Below are 16,412 nucleotides of genomic sequence, written 5' to 3'. Positions count from 1 at the left end.
AACTCTACGAAACGGTAATCATTCGTGGATACAGAAGAAGACTGCTACCCAAAGGTGCGAGGAATACAGCGGTCATATATTGCTTAACCTGTGATTTGAAATTCCATAGCTGTTTACTAATATTTTATTTCAATATTATTTGGGGTACTTACATATAGCTGAAGCTCGTATTGTCAGTTTTGCCAACTTCCACTTTAAAGAAGGTAATAGTGTGATAAAACATAAAAATTAAGCTGAAACGTGCGATATTTAAAGATGTTAGATTATTTGCTGAGCTACACTTATATGCTAATGTGAGGAAAACATGAAACTAATTATTAATTACTTCGGTGGTTTGCGTACAACACTTTGTGAAACTCGAAAATGTGTCACTGAATATTGTATGGCGTTAATAATGATGATGAGGAGGATGGTGGAGTTGGTGGTGAATGCGGCTTCATTTGTAGTTTTACTGATGCTGATAATAATGACTATGACAATGATGATTGCGGCGGCAAATGTGGTGCTGGGGTTTCAAACATTACTACGAATATAATGACGAAGGTGAGAAATGAAATAAAACGGTAGCCGATATCGATAGTGATATTGATAGTGCAATCAGCAGACGGACAGCATTATCTTTGGCAATGATCTTGCATTAGTGAAGATATCAATGTATCAAGACGAATTGATCGGAGTCATGTTTATATCACGATAGAAATAAAGACGTAACTCATGGGAGAAATAAGAGACAGAGAAAAAAAGAGAGAGAGAGAGAGAGAGAGAGAGAGAGAGAGAGAGAGAGAGAGAGAGAGAGAGAGAGAGAGAGAGAGAGGAGAGCACAATATAAGGAAGCAGATTTTGCAATGTCTGATTTATGCAGAATCGTTACGTGCGATATATAAATGAATTGGTCAAAACTCAGTAAATTTTAATATCTATAACAAAGACAATCTGATTACAAGACATGACTGCCCCAAAGCGGAAAAAAATATAACTAAACTGTTTGAGATTTATGCCAGTAATAATTCTCTTTTGGCATTTAAGTAGAGGTTTTATATATAAAAAAAGGGTAGACGAAGATATCTATTGAAAAGCGCAGGCGACCGAATTCAAAATCAGACTATTTGGGTATAAAGAGCAGACGATAAAGAGAATATGTTATGACTGTAACGCAACGGATAATTTGAGAGAATATATGTGTATCTGTGCGTTTGTGTGAGTGTGTTTATATTATATGTGTATGTGCATGCGCGTGTGTGCGTGTGTGTGTGCATGTGTGTCTTTATGCATACAAAGTAATATAAACAAAAAAACAAAAAGATATTGGAATAACTGGGCAAATGTAGACTCATAAATATATGAATGTATAAATGTATAAAATGAATATGGAATAATATATCAGATATGGTTCTGGAAACCCTATTAAAGATATTGACCTGATAACCATGAAAAATATTTTTTTCATAAATCTCCAGTATTTGATTTATATATTTTAGATCTCTTTTTATGTAGATTGCAAACTAAATGTGAAATGATAACGAAAACATAGCTAAGTGAGTAATGGACTTATGGATAGCCGATCTAAGGAATACATCTAAATTCAACTCCATGTTGAATCTATAATGAAGCAAAGAGTAAAACTATGGTAATAGTGTGTAATTTAGCATTTCTGTTCTCATTACAGACAACCAGAATCGCCAATTTCATAAAAAAGAACATCCTTCCCTCCAACATAGCTATATGTAGGACGACACAAATGCAGTAACAAGAATCATATCAACCAAACTACTACTACTACTACTACTACTACTACTACTACTACTACTACTACTACTACTAATAATAATAATAATAATAATAATAATAATAATAATAATAATAATAATAATAATAATAATAATAATCCAAGAGTTTTGGTGGGATGAGACTGATCGACTACATCGACTCCAGCGTTTCACTGGTACTTAACTTATCGACCCCGAAAGGATGACAGGAAACTCGTCCTCGGTGAAATTTGAAGTCAGAACGTAGAGCCGCGCGAAAGACCGCTAAACATTTCGTCCAACGTGCAAACTATTCTGCGAACTTGCCGCCTTGTACACTACTACTACTACTACTACTACTACTACTACTAATAATAATAATAATAATAATAATAATAATAATAATAATAATAATAATAATAATAATAATAATAATAATAATAATAAGAGAACTTATATAGCGCAAACCTTCGACGAGTCAATACCAACGCCCTCCGAGCGATTAGCCGCAGATGATTTTTAAAATGAGAATATCTGAAATAAACTCGAATACTCTCAGAAACGAGAATATTAAAAATGAACCCGATTGCTCTGAAAAATTAAGTAAAAATAGAAAGAAAAAAACGGAAAAAAGAATCCAGATTACATATCCGGTACCTAATCGATCGCAATGATAGTCATGGAATGTGAAGGTGGGTATGCGGGCCGTGTTTGTAATGCTGCGTATGTGTGTTATCTAAAGTGGGAATAGGGATAGGTTACTCTATGAATGCTTTTTGGGTCTATCCACCAATATAGAGACTTTACAAATATTAAGGTCTATAGTGAAAACTTTATCCGTGCGTGGAAGAAAAGGGAAATCCACTGCATACGGTGTAGTTAATCAAACTTTAACAACATCGTTGCGCATAAACGCGTGAATCCAAGAAGTAAAGCTCCCTTCAGGGCAGAACTAGACAGGCAAATGTCAAATAAGTAAGAGGTTTTAAACAGGAGCGATATGTTCAAAATTGGTAAAACTAAAAATTGGCGGGGATAAATTAAATTTATTATTGTTACTAAATATGTTAGTGTTATTTAATTTCTGAACGGTTTGCTGCTAATTTGCATATGTAGTTTGGATTCTTAATCCATCAGTTTCTACTAAGATAGAAACGCCAATAAAAATAATAATAGAGAAACGAAAGTAAAACTTTGGAAACAGTAATGCCGCCAAAATTTACGTGGAAACCATGCGCGTATTTTCAAGGGAGATCATCACAGAAATACTTGAAAATCAACATAAGATCGTAGTACTTTATGTAAAGTAAGTATAACAAATAATCCAGAATCCTTGTCCGATACCAGATCGATCTCAAAATCTAATCAATGCGTGCCAGTCACGAGGCCAAACAGCCACCAAAATGCAACTGATATGATTCTTCTGAGTGTCGACTAGATTATTTTATAAGGAAGCCTCTGCAGGCATATATAACGTAGTAGGATATGCCGGACATAATAGTATTGACAGTTTCTTACTAACTTTTCTTTTCTGTGATAATCCTGTTAATATTTATTTCAAGAAGAGCATTTCCCAGAGTCTTATGTTGGAATAATGAAAACTTATTTCGATTGTTAACTTTGTTTTATTTCCTTCATTACAATCTTCTTGAAATAAATTTTTTTAATGAGGATCAGCAATTGTAGGAAGTTTATGTCGATCCCTGTATTTGAGATGTAGTCATATCCTCTGGGAAATGATGAAAGTCAAATTTATCACCGGCGGTATTTGAACATGGAGTACAAAGCGCCTGAGCGTTTGCTGCGTAGCATATATTTACGATGATTTTATCGATCCTGTATGGATAAACGTGGTCGAAGAATTTCCTTGTAAATTGGTTAGGGTGAAATCACATTATGGAGGTTTTCATCATGGTAGAGCATAAATGAAATACTCAGATATTCCTAATGGGTTATGATACAAATTTCATGTTTAAAAACAATAATTTACATTTTATCTCTATATCCTGAATTGGCTGGGATAAGAAAGAGAATCGTATTAAGAAAAAGTGTCATGTTTATCATTGTGTATTGGCTGTTGACGCTAGTTCATACTTGCATAAATCAAATACTTCGACTAAGCTTTTGTTGATACTCACATATGTAGCTTGGCACAAACCCTGTTAGCGCCATGACGATGTGTCTAATAGATAGCATGTAATAACCCTAGTAGTAATAACAGAATATGCAATATCATATTAATAACCGGCACAACGTTGATGAAATAGTAGTGTGGAATAAAATATATTGCGGTATTTAATTACGTGTATTTTTATTCTGAATTCAGAATGCAATTCTCATCGAACCCAACTTGGCCTTTGATATTTACACTGTCGATAAAATAAGTACTTTTTGAGGATTGGGTTCGATCGAATCGATTTTACTCGGATCCAAAATATGTAACTCCTCTCTAAGATGGATATCAATTGAGATAACAACAGAAAATCAATAGAATCTTGTATAGAAGCTAGTAGGTAAGCTAAGAATATATACAGTGGTAGCATTTGAAAAAAAAAAGGAAAAATTATAGCATTTAAGATATACGTAATTTTCAATTAGAGTGATATGAACAATTATATTATAAGCAAATGAGGTAAAATACTTTTACAACAATAACTAGTAAGAGTAAAGTTGGTGCAGTTGTAACTAAACCAAGAAAATCTAATTAATTAAATGTATACTTATGATTCCTATGATAATAAAATTTTCGAAAAAAAGAACTAAATCTGGTTAATCCAGAAATATTTAATTAAAATAAATGAGAATATTCATTGGAGAGCGAGATTAAATTTAAACTGTCCAGCTTCGTGAGATGTTCCGATTTTATTGGAATCCATTAATAATCATAGTCGAACTGTTACAATATCTTACTAGAGAAGTCTATAAGATTAACTAATATTTTAATATTTATTTCCTAAGAGAATCAAATACATTAGCGCCTCCTTTATTATTATCTTTTCGTGAAACTAGCATGCATGAATAATTTTAGAAATTATTAATCCGAAAATACGACATAGGGTGTAAATGGCGTAACAGATGTCACCGTTTATCCAGAATGCTTACAGCATCATAAGTGGTATACTTTTAAAATAATATAGCATATTTGACAACGTAGCTATTTTGTTGAGTAATTCCTTTAGGTTATATCACCACTGTGTGAGTACTAATGAAAATCTTATATCTAGTAATATGATATTCGCAGCAACGCTGACACAATGCTTCTCTGACGAAGTTAAACACTACGCAAATATATCTGAAATTGCCACCTTCGTGCTAAGAGCCTGACTCCGTCCAGGCTGAATAGTATATTTAATTAATCTTTAACTAACATTTTGGGACTGAGGTTCTTTGTTTCGTGTGATTGTGAGGATAAATATTCGTATGAATGAATGCATAGTGTTAATTAATTAAGCGTATATTTGTTTAATAAATCCATTGCAGATGTTTCTTCCAACATTTGTCCTGACGAGTCATTGTTTTGAGTTTATAACAACGCCCTGTATTCATTCACTAAAATGATACATACTCGTCTAGTCTCTAAAGATTGGCAATAACAGTTACAAGTCGCCATGCAGCGGATGGCTAATGCAACTGAAAATTACCAGACTTCTCATTTGCTGTCAAATATCAGACGCATACCAAGTTGAACTGCATATTTAATTATTTCGTTTTAATTAAGATTATCACTTTCTTGGCCAAATTTAATAATTTTCATAGTGGTTATTCTCATTAGTAAATTTGTACTTTGGCTGCATTAAATTTTTTACTTTTATTTCATGATGCAGATTAGCGTCTCTTAAAATATTGGTGTTACACTTCAGGCTAGAGATATGCACATTCCAAGTAGTTGCAGATCTAGGATCAGTAAATATAATCTATGAGATTCTGAGAAAGGGTTTATTATTACACATTTTTGAAGGTTTTCCAAAAATATACTGACTCCATATTTGATGAAACGAAACTGTTGAAGTTTCACTTTCCTGTGTCAAGTAGTAGCGTTTCGTGTCGACATATAAGTGTCGACAGAAAAGTGTTTTATTATCTAATTGCAAACCGACATTTTACTGAAGTTCCCACCATCTTGTTAGTCTTCATTAAAAAAAAAACAACTGCCGCCAACAAAACTGTTCCCACCACCACCGCCATTGCCGCCACCGCTACCACCGACACCAGTGCTGCTGCTGCTGCTACTACTACTACTACTACTACTACTACTATATACCAAACGTTTCATTAGCACATGCCAGTTGTACTTCCCACACGCCTATTGTTTCTCAAAATGTTATCTTCTAAGCCTTCCTGTAATCTATCGATCGAATAGCTACAGTCTTCTTCCTAACTCGTGTCTCATTTAACATTTTACTATCTACATATAGCAGATCAACAGTTCATCCTTCCTGATTTCTTCCTACTACATTTTTGTCCCTCTGGTAATAGATTCACCTTTCTCAAAAATGTATATACTTCATCTGCTATAAGACCAGTAGATAGTTTCCATAATAATGGTAAGCAAGTAATAGGTATGTCAATGCTGGCTTCCCCTAGCTTTTATTCGCCCTTCTCTATCAGCACTGTCCTTCATTTTGACATCCGCGTTGGAAAATACTAGTTACAGTAAAATGCGTCCCATCAAAAGAAGAAGTGCAGAAATTTGGGGATAAAATTTAGGCAGAGGAAAAACATACAATGAAAAGGCTCCTTGGATTGAGGGAATATCTCCAGACGTAGACTCCTTAGAAGAGCAAGATAGAGCGTGTAAGATCCGCTTTGAAGAAATCAAGGAAATGGAAGTCTCCAGGAAAGGGTAAAATTTCTAACGTCTGGCTGAATGCCTTCCCAGAGAGCCATCAACTGCTAACAAAACTTTGCAACAATGGCTATATAATGGTGCAGCATTGCTACCTCAAAAACTGAAGACACAAATTACAGACCCATAACCTGCTTAACGACAATATATGAGATACTAACATCGATCTTGACTGAATATACCTTTATTTTTTTAATAGAAAGTAGTATATTCCCTAATGAGGAAAAGGGATGTAAACGTGGGTCCTACTGTTGTAAAGATTAGATACTCATCAATAAGATTATCTTGGAAGATTGTCACAAACAACACACAGACGTGTCGATAGACTTGTTAGACTATAAAAAAGCTTTTGATAGTTTAAAAGATAGCTGGGTTAAGAAGTGTCTGGAAATGTATTAAATGACCCACTACAAGACATACAAGCGATCGTTAAACAAGTCACTGATTGCATCCGGATGCAATTTGGCCTCGATAAATGTGCAAAAGCTACCTTTATCAAAGGAAAAATGACAGAAACATCCAGTGTTAATTCTGACCAGCAGAATGTCATAAAGGAGTTAAAACCAGTGGAGCGCTACAAATACCTAGGAGTATTTGAAAGGGGAAGGAATCAAACATTCAGTGATGAGGGAAAGGATCAGAAGTATTCCTGAAAACAGGAAATATAAAAATATAGTCGGATTTAGCTTACATAAACTGCTGCTAATTGTTTAGTTTGGGCATCGTACTATATCGTAAATATGTTTCTATTGAAGTAGTGGCGTAATGGTTAGTTATAAGAATGTTAGTTTCCATACTATTGTATAAAAGGTAATATATATTGCAGTGGGCATTAATGGAACTAGCTTTACGTAAAAATTACATTTCGTAAACAAAATCACTGGGAGTATAAAAAAATATGACCGGCTGATTATACAGAAGATATTACTTTATAGCAACAACAATCGAGTATTGAGGGGCAAGTATCGACTAACAATACAAATATGGTAATAATTTTTCAACTTGTTTTGATAAGGCAAGAACTTAAGCACGCTTATGAAAACATAATGAAAACTAAGGGTAACATATAACGCAGAGCAGAATATTTTATCACATATATGTCGCAAATGATTCACAGAATCGTAAATGAACATTGAGAGAATGATTCTTTTTTTAAAATATAGGCTTTCGGCTTTTGTCAGAAGTGTAGTAATGTAATACTAACCAGAAATATGAAAACTACATAGGAAGTGGAAATACCAGAGATGTTAAGACCGTGTTGAGCGTCAAGTTACTGCGTATTTCCTTCTGATATAGCAATCAAAATATGCATGTCTCACAGGAGCAAGTCATTAATTTCGACTCGTGTAGTTAAAGCTCAATATTATTCTCTTGCATGTTATTCATGCATAATATATGTGCATGAGCTGCAATGCGTAGATAAAAAAAAATGTAGTTTTATATGGATATACAGAGAAAAGCGCATATTTCTGCGAATGTTATGTATTATAAAGTGATTCTAGTACAGGTAATGAACACGTAGGTCCACGTAATAAATAATATGAATGAAAGGGTTAATATTCATTGTTATTCATGTAAATTGGATCTACAGCATATGATCTCGCATATCATTTGCTGATAATAGGGTTTATGTGTTTACGAAGTAGAAGTAAAATACAGTGCGATGTGAGGGATGATAGCATGAATACAGAAAAAAAGAAACAAAAATGTGAAAACTGAAATTGTAATAAATGTGCGTGAAAAGAATTCTCAGAAAGAAAAGAAAATAAATATAAATTTAAAAAAAAAGAACTAAAAATTAAAAGATGAAAAATCAATAGAGCAAAACTGAAAAAATATATTGGAATCTCTTCAAAGAAGATATGTTGATGTCACTTATTGTATTTTTTCTGAAATTTATCATTGTTTAAAGAAAATAATTTTATTATTTTCTTATAAATATTCTTCTCGTTTAATACCCTATAATATAATGCTATCATATTCGTAACTTACATTCTCTAGAATTTGTGAGATACATTCACTATCAACATTCTTCATTTCTGTCATTGAATTTTTATAATGATAGGTCGAGAAAAAGGATTTAAAAATTCTATATATACAATAAAAAGTTCTTTGCAGGTAAAATACTTAGTACGCAGAGATAAGCGAAGATTATTTATACTTCGGCATTTCTTCAATAAATTTTCTCTTAAAAGCTGCAAAAATCTCACATGTTAATAATTGATATTATATGTATATAAATAAATAAATAAATATATATATATAGATATATATACAAATGCATATAAATAGAGAGAGAGAGATAGAGAGAGAGAGAGAGAGAGAGAGAGAGAGAGAGAGGGTGATAGAGGCATATCCACATACGTCCCAAATTACCTCCATATATGGGTATATATATATGTATATATATATATATATATATATATATATATATATATATATATATATATATATATATATATATATATATATATATATATATATATATATATATATATATATATATATATATATATATATATATATATATATATATATATATATATATATATATATATATATATATATATATATACATATATATATATATATATATGTGTGTGTGTGTGTGTGCATTTATATATATGCTTATGTGTGTGTGTCTTTGTGTATATGTGAATAAATGTACATATAGGTGTATATACCACCACCAAGATAAATATATTAATACATATTTGCCCACATAAATTCCTGCAAACTTATATCACTTCTAAAAGAAATTTTCGTTCAGCATTTGAATCAATAACAACAAAGAAAGTGTTGGTATCGGCTATAAACTACTACGGGTTGTTTAAGTAGCACATGGACATACACATATTTAAATAAAATATTTCTCAATATCTATGAGAATTGAACCAAAAGATGACAGTTTATTTCTTTATAATATATAAGTATTTCCCTGGAGCAGACTTCCTAAACGTTACTTTCTCAATATGTTTTCTAATATAAATTTTGTTACGGAACACATAGGAAATGACAAAAAATATATTTCAAAGTATAATTGAAGTTAATTTTTAGCACAATAATATATTCCACAGTGTGTTTCATTTTTGTAAATACAAATGTTTACTGATATAGTTTAGGAAGCAAGAAAAACAGTCGAAGGTATCAAATTTTCCTTTAACATGTTAATTCTTTTGATTTATGTACACGTTTCTTCATTTAACTACATAAAATTATTTACTCGCACTGTCTTACTCCGTCTGTCTTTATGTTTGTGTGTGTGTGTGTATGTGTGTCTGTACATATGTGTGTGTCTATGTGTGTGGGTGTAGCTATCTACACACACACACACACACACACACACACACACACACACATACACACACACACACATATACACAGCAAACGTAGACCGAATTATACGTAGAGTGTTGAAACACAAAGTAACAACGTGAAGATCAACATATAAACTGCAGAACCTGATCGGTTATTCCACTTACATTAGTTCAAACCTCGACAGAAGAACTCTGAGAGGAACAGATGGCAGATCTGGAAACAAAAAAGAAAAAATAATGTATCGAAAATTAAAGAAAATGTTCTCACAACAATGCAGTTTTGCTTCGAAGAGTTTATATATTATTGATACATCTGACCATATAAAGAACATTAAGAGCTTATAACTAAATTCATTTTTTGATTTTGAATTGTGATTAGACGCTCGTGCACATTGCACTGATGCCTGTGGCAACATACCGATTTCATCGTTCAGCAATTTATATTCCAAGGTACTTGTTAATTAAAAGAAGTATAGCAGATGCAATATTCATAATAAAAGCAAAATTCTGTTTTCAAAACTGCAGAGAAAGTATAAACTATGTTTGTTGCTTACTCTGAAAATCGTCTCTGATTGGTCAAATATATTTGCTTCATATATATCCATCTATATTATTAGTATACATAGGACTACCACCATTCTGTTTCTAACGCACGTTGAACGCCTGTTTGCTCCGATTAAACGAAATTAAATACTCAATCTCACGAAAACAAAATGCTGCCGGCCATTTGATCGCTCTTAAATTTCACCATTTGCTCATGAGTAATATCATCAGTATAACATTGACTGTAAAAGTATATACTTTGATCAATAACATCACTAGATAAATGACGCGAAGAAAATATATAATTTGGATATATATAGTTCTTTATAGTTTTACATTATACAAGTTAAATGGTGTATCTGCTTCCCCACTATCACATACATTAAAATATTCCGCTTCCCTCAAAAGATAGCAATTCCTTTGAACAGCACTGATGTAGGAGAACACTGGCCGCTGTGTCCGTACTTTATGTAACGTGAACTCTGTAGAAATTACCTGCGCAATTTGCCTACCAATATAAACGAAAATTGAAAGGCACGAAATGATCAAATTATTTACAACAATGCAATAAAAAATGGAAGAATGGAAGTAATTTAATAAATAATTCTTTAGAACCATATAACCGAAACAAAGATAAACAGTGCTTGTAATACTAATATTGATTACTTATAACTAGTCACGTATGGATCTTTTTTTCTTTCGAGCTGATGAAATCTGTCATCCTCAGTATACTGTTGGTGTTTATATTATATATTTGAAGTAGATGAATAGTACAGCGTCATTCTCTTTTTCTCTCTATCTCTCTCTCTCTCTCTCTCTCTCAGACGTTCTTTTACTAATTTAAGGAAACTCATGTGAAAATTCTCTAATAACATGCAACAAATATCGCCAAAATTAAATTGCACCAACTCTTCGCTTTATTACCAATTGCCTACGTAATTTAATATAGATATCTTTAGATCCACGTTGCTCCAAGTACTGTAAACAAGAGTTTATTATTATTTCTTATTAGATAGAATGTTATTAGGAAGATTAAGAACTGCAGGGGGTGTAGCATTAGTCTATATTGGAAGAAAAAAGAATATTTGCTATATTGCTTTACGTTCAAATCCATCCAGCTTCAACAATGTAACTTCACAAAATCGTTATATTCTTACATCTATGTTTTTGATTTTGTTTTTTGAGGTTACTGCAGATAAGAACGTTTTACGTATAAATATGTGGCCGGTCACAATGAATACAGACACTCCAATTCACATAAGTATGAGCGTCACCAACACGCCGCTCACACACCAGCGGGCACATATATATTTATGTTGGTATATATGTATATATATGTGTGTATATATATGTATATATATATATATATATATATATATATATATATATATATATATATATATATATATATATATATATATATATATATATATATATATATATATATATATATATATATATATGTATATGTATATGTATATATACATACATACATACATATATATATATATATATATATATATATATATATATATATATATATATATATATATATACATATACACTCCACTTGCGCATTACTCCAGTTGCAAATACTATGTATTTGTAAGCGATCACTCTGATCTCGTAAAGGGAAAAACAACTTGTTTTAAATCTCTGAGCGATGTATATATATATATATATATATATATCAGAGATTTAAAACAGGTTGATTTTCTCTGTAGGAGATCAGCGATGTGCTTTGCTTAAAAAAATATATAGTATTTGCCTGTGGAGTAAGATCCCATAACTTGCCGGTTGTTGTCTCACACTGAAGACTGGTATCTACTCGGAAAGCTATGTCTGTGTGTATCACGTAAGGCTAGAGTTGGAAGCGATGACGTTCTTCGCATATACTATACGGGCGCCAACTGGAGATATTTTTCATGGGGCTAAAAAACAGTAATGTCTACTTTGTATAGGACTGCCACAGTATGTTGGCAAATAAACTTTACTATTCGGTACTATTACTGCATATCTCTCGCTAATTGATTTAAAACAAGTTGATTTTCTCTTTAGAAGATCAGCGACTGTATGTCTCTTAAACATATATATATTTCAAGTAGCGTAAACGCATTACTATCCAGTGATTGTCTCTCACTGAGACGGTTAACTGCCCAGAAACATAGATCTGTGAGTATCACGTAAGACTTAGAGATTGGAGTGATAATCTCCCTTCCATGTACTATATGGGCACAAGCTGCGTGTCGGTAAACAAATTATTTAGCTTTGCGTTCTACGTTCAAATCTATCCGGCTTTAACGATGCCGTTTTCCTGAAGACAAACAGGCTCTCATATAAACCAGGATATAACTCCATGTTTTGCACGTGGCGGTATGCACCCAGGGAAAATTGCCCATTAAAAACAGTGGGGAATTTTCTTTGTAGAAATGTAGGACATATACAAGTCTCACTGTAGAACGAAGATGATTAATGTCAGATCAATGATAAAAAAGTAAAATGTATGCCATCGAAAAACAAAGGTAGTACAATGAACAGAAATTCGTAAATATGAAAATTCAAAATATAATCGAAAAAGGTGGCACATATGTGTTACGGGGAAAATATACTTTATCTGTAGATGCGTATGTAACGTAATATTTCGAGATCAAACGAAAAAGGCTAACAAATATGTCTTAAAACATTCACTTAATTAATTTTTGCACAGAATGGATAGAACTATTTAATTTATGGGATACCCCCATAAAGGATTTGTGTAGAAATATAGTCGCTTCAGTCGAATGTTCAAAAGAGGCCGAAGGACTGAAACAAATGATTGCAGTAAAACACGAAACGCCAGAATATGCGCCAAACAGACATTTACCATTTACAGCGATAGATTAGGGTAAAAAAGAACTGGAAATACTGAAAAACCTTGATATAATTGAAAAGGATAACCACGCAGACTGTGCAACACCGACGGTTTACATGAAAAGGATGAATGACAAACGAAGACTTTGTACAGATTTTCAACAAAGATGAACGATTTGTTAGTCGCACATGATCATATTTCTTAAACTTTTACACGCACAATAGCTTATAGTAAATGTAAGCGGCTTCCCTTTGGTGTGAAGGTAAAGTGTAAATTCTAGCTGAAAAAAAATCAAATAATTAAGACAAGTAACTGGTGACAATAGAACGCGATATGTGTCTAGCGAATTTTCTCAAAACATTGTGAAATGTATGCAGTAGAACGCATAACTACGGCACCATCGAACTCAGATCTAATGGACAGGCAGAACGCTTTTTCGATACTTTCAAAAGAGCTTTAAGAAAAAAAATAAGGAAAGCACGGATGAGTTATCATTACAACAATTTCTAATAGGGCACCGTGTAATACCAAATCCGATTACACCAGAAGGAAGCTCATCAACGGAGTTGTTGTTTGCAAGGAGAGTAAAGTCAGTGTTTGTGAAATTGAAAAAGTTCCTTGGAAGATTTAGCAAGTTTTTTTGTTTTTTTTGAAGTTGGTGATTTGTTGTAGTTGCGGACATACAAAATTGGAAAGCAGAACTAGTAAAAGGGCCAAATTAACAAATACATAAGTAATATGATGTATTTGGTAAAAAGTAGTAGACAAGGTAACAAAAGAGACAGAAACCAGCTGAACAAGAGAATAGTGGAAACCGAACCAAAGAAGTCGGAGCAAATTATAGAATGGTTGTACGATACGTTCCAAGTACCAACGCCACAGCTGGTGATTGAATATAAGAATACAAGTGAAAGGAAAAGAAAACGTTCATAGTTTCTGGAAAATAGACGCCATGACAAAAAATATTAAATTGTTCGCAAAAAAATGACCCTCAAAAAAGAGAGGCGGGATGAATAAATGTATTGTTAAATATATTGACACTTCCTAAGAGAAACTTAAACGGAGAGATATGGTAGGGAATTAGTAATAATGGTACACCCCTACCACGTGATGAGTGTGTATGTAAAAGCGCATGCGAGCGCGCATGCGTGTGCATGTGCATGTGCTTCTGTTTGTTCCGTCATATGGCTTCAAAATCGGTGCATTTTTGTCACCTCACCCTGGCGGTTCGGCAAATGTAAACCCGTAGATTAAGTGGTAGGTTTAAAACAAAGCTGTGCGACTGATTCATTCGACTAAAAAATTCTTCAAGGCAGTGCTCCAGCATGGGTGCAGTATAATGACTAAAACAAGTGAAAGCTAAAAAAATAAACAGACATTTACACACACACGCACGCAAATATATATAAAGACATACGTATATATGTATACATTTATATATATAGGGATTTCGTAATGAGACAAATAAAACCAAGGCTGTGTATAATATAGAACATTTACGAAATCCTTATATTCACACGCTTATATATGACTTACATTGGACCCCTTATTCGCATAATCACCGAACCTAGAGCTTAACTATGGTCTATCCACAGCACTTACTCAGCATTACCTGAAACCTCTGGGTCTAATTGACACCACTTTCGCTCATAACCTATATACGCACACACACACACACACACACACACACAAACATATATATATATATATATATATATATATATAAATATATATATATATATATATATATATATATATATATATATATATATATATAGAGAGAGAGAGAGAGAGAGAGAGAGAGAGGGAGAGAGGGAGAGAGAGAGACAGAGACAGAGAGGGAAGATATGTGCATGTGTGTGTGCGTGTGTGTGATTGCATGGCTGATTGATTGTGTGAATGAATGAATAAGTGAGTACGTGAGTGAGCGAGTGAGAGAAGTCGCTAAAAGTACAACAAAACATGAGCATTTCATCTTTAAAGCTCTCTCCCATTGTTGATGGTCGGTCTCAATCTTATTACATGTAATCGAATTAGGCTACCAACTTTATAGAAATATCATTTGATGACATCTTTTTAAGGAATTGTCTGACACTCTATTCGACTTTCTTTCTATATTTGATGTCCTTGTACAGCACAAGCAAAATCTTTCGTAATATCTGCTATATGAATTATATATCTCACACTGTGCATGTGCTATTCTCTTAACATATATTCAAGACTAGAAATATTTACATAGTAATATACTTACTGTTTTGGAAGTGGTCCCACCTAGCCATGTGTTTTATAGATCTGAGATGGCTCAAGTGGCAGCCGATCAGTATGTTCGTAAGCCTGTTAGCAAAGTGTTGATCGAAAAATAAATATGCCGCAGGTAAAATTAGAGTCTGCTTAAATTCGTATATTATTAACAGTTCAATCCCATGTTGATGCCTCAGCTGACTCTATACTGTATTCAACATACGGGTCTGTAATGGTTTGGTGAGAAATATTCATACGTATCTAGGGTACGACACTAACAGGATAATTTGCAAATTTAATGATGATAGTTTCGTGTTGCAGCAGACCGGATTCAGATAAGTACAACACTGCCGTGATTTCTTACAAGTGTGGATAGAACGATATTTATATCAACACACATATACACATACACACACACTGATATACTTACATGTATATGTGTGTGTGTGTGTGTGTGTGTGTGTGTGTATGAATATGTTGCAAAAAAAAAAAGAAACCCGCATTGAATTGAGACTTGTGGTGCGTGATGTTATGGTGAATGCAGAAGATTAGCTTACAGGCTTGTTATTTGTATGATAGATGCTACACATTGAAAAGAGAAGCTTGCAGATGTGCGCTATTTAGATATGAATACGAGAACAAAATAAAGTTTCGATAACATAATAACGTTGGAATATCATATTATATCTTTCTACATACGTCGATTTTGAAAGTAGCCGCCGCACAATTAAATACAGAAGAGTAATATATCAGATGCATTGAGTTTGAAAGAAATACCACTATATGTATATACATGTTATGTATGCATGTATGTATGCATATATGAATGAATGTATGTATGTATGAATGAATGTATTTATATATATATA

At 32.8% G+C, this 16,412-nt stretch overlaps 1 protein-coding gene across 3 annotated transcripts in view; it reads left to right on the top strand.

Moving 5' to 3' along the window:
- LOC106873251 (gamma-aminobutyric acid receptor subunit alpha-5) overlaps positions 1-16,412 on the top strand; it is a 649,257-nt gene that overhangs the window by 133,701 nt on the left and 499,144 nt on the right. The window lies entirely within an intron of this gene.

This window comes from Octopus bimaculoides, chromosome 9 (assembly GCF_046866305.1).
Source record: "Octopus bimaculoides isolate indiv1 chromosome 9, ASM4686630v1, whole genome shotgun sequence".
Taxonomy (NCBI): domain Eukaryota; kingdom Metazoa; phylum Mollusca; class Cephalopoda; order Octopoda; family Octopodidae; genus Octopus; species Octopus bimaculoides.
This window is presented reverse-complemented; position numbering and strand designations above follow the sequence as displayed.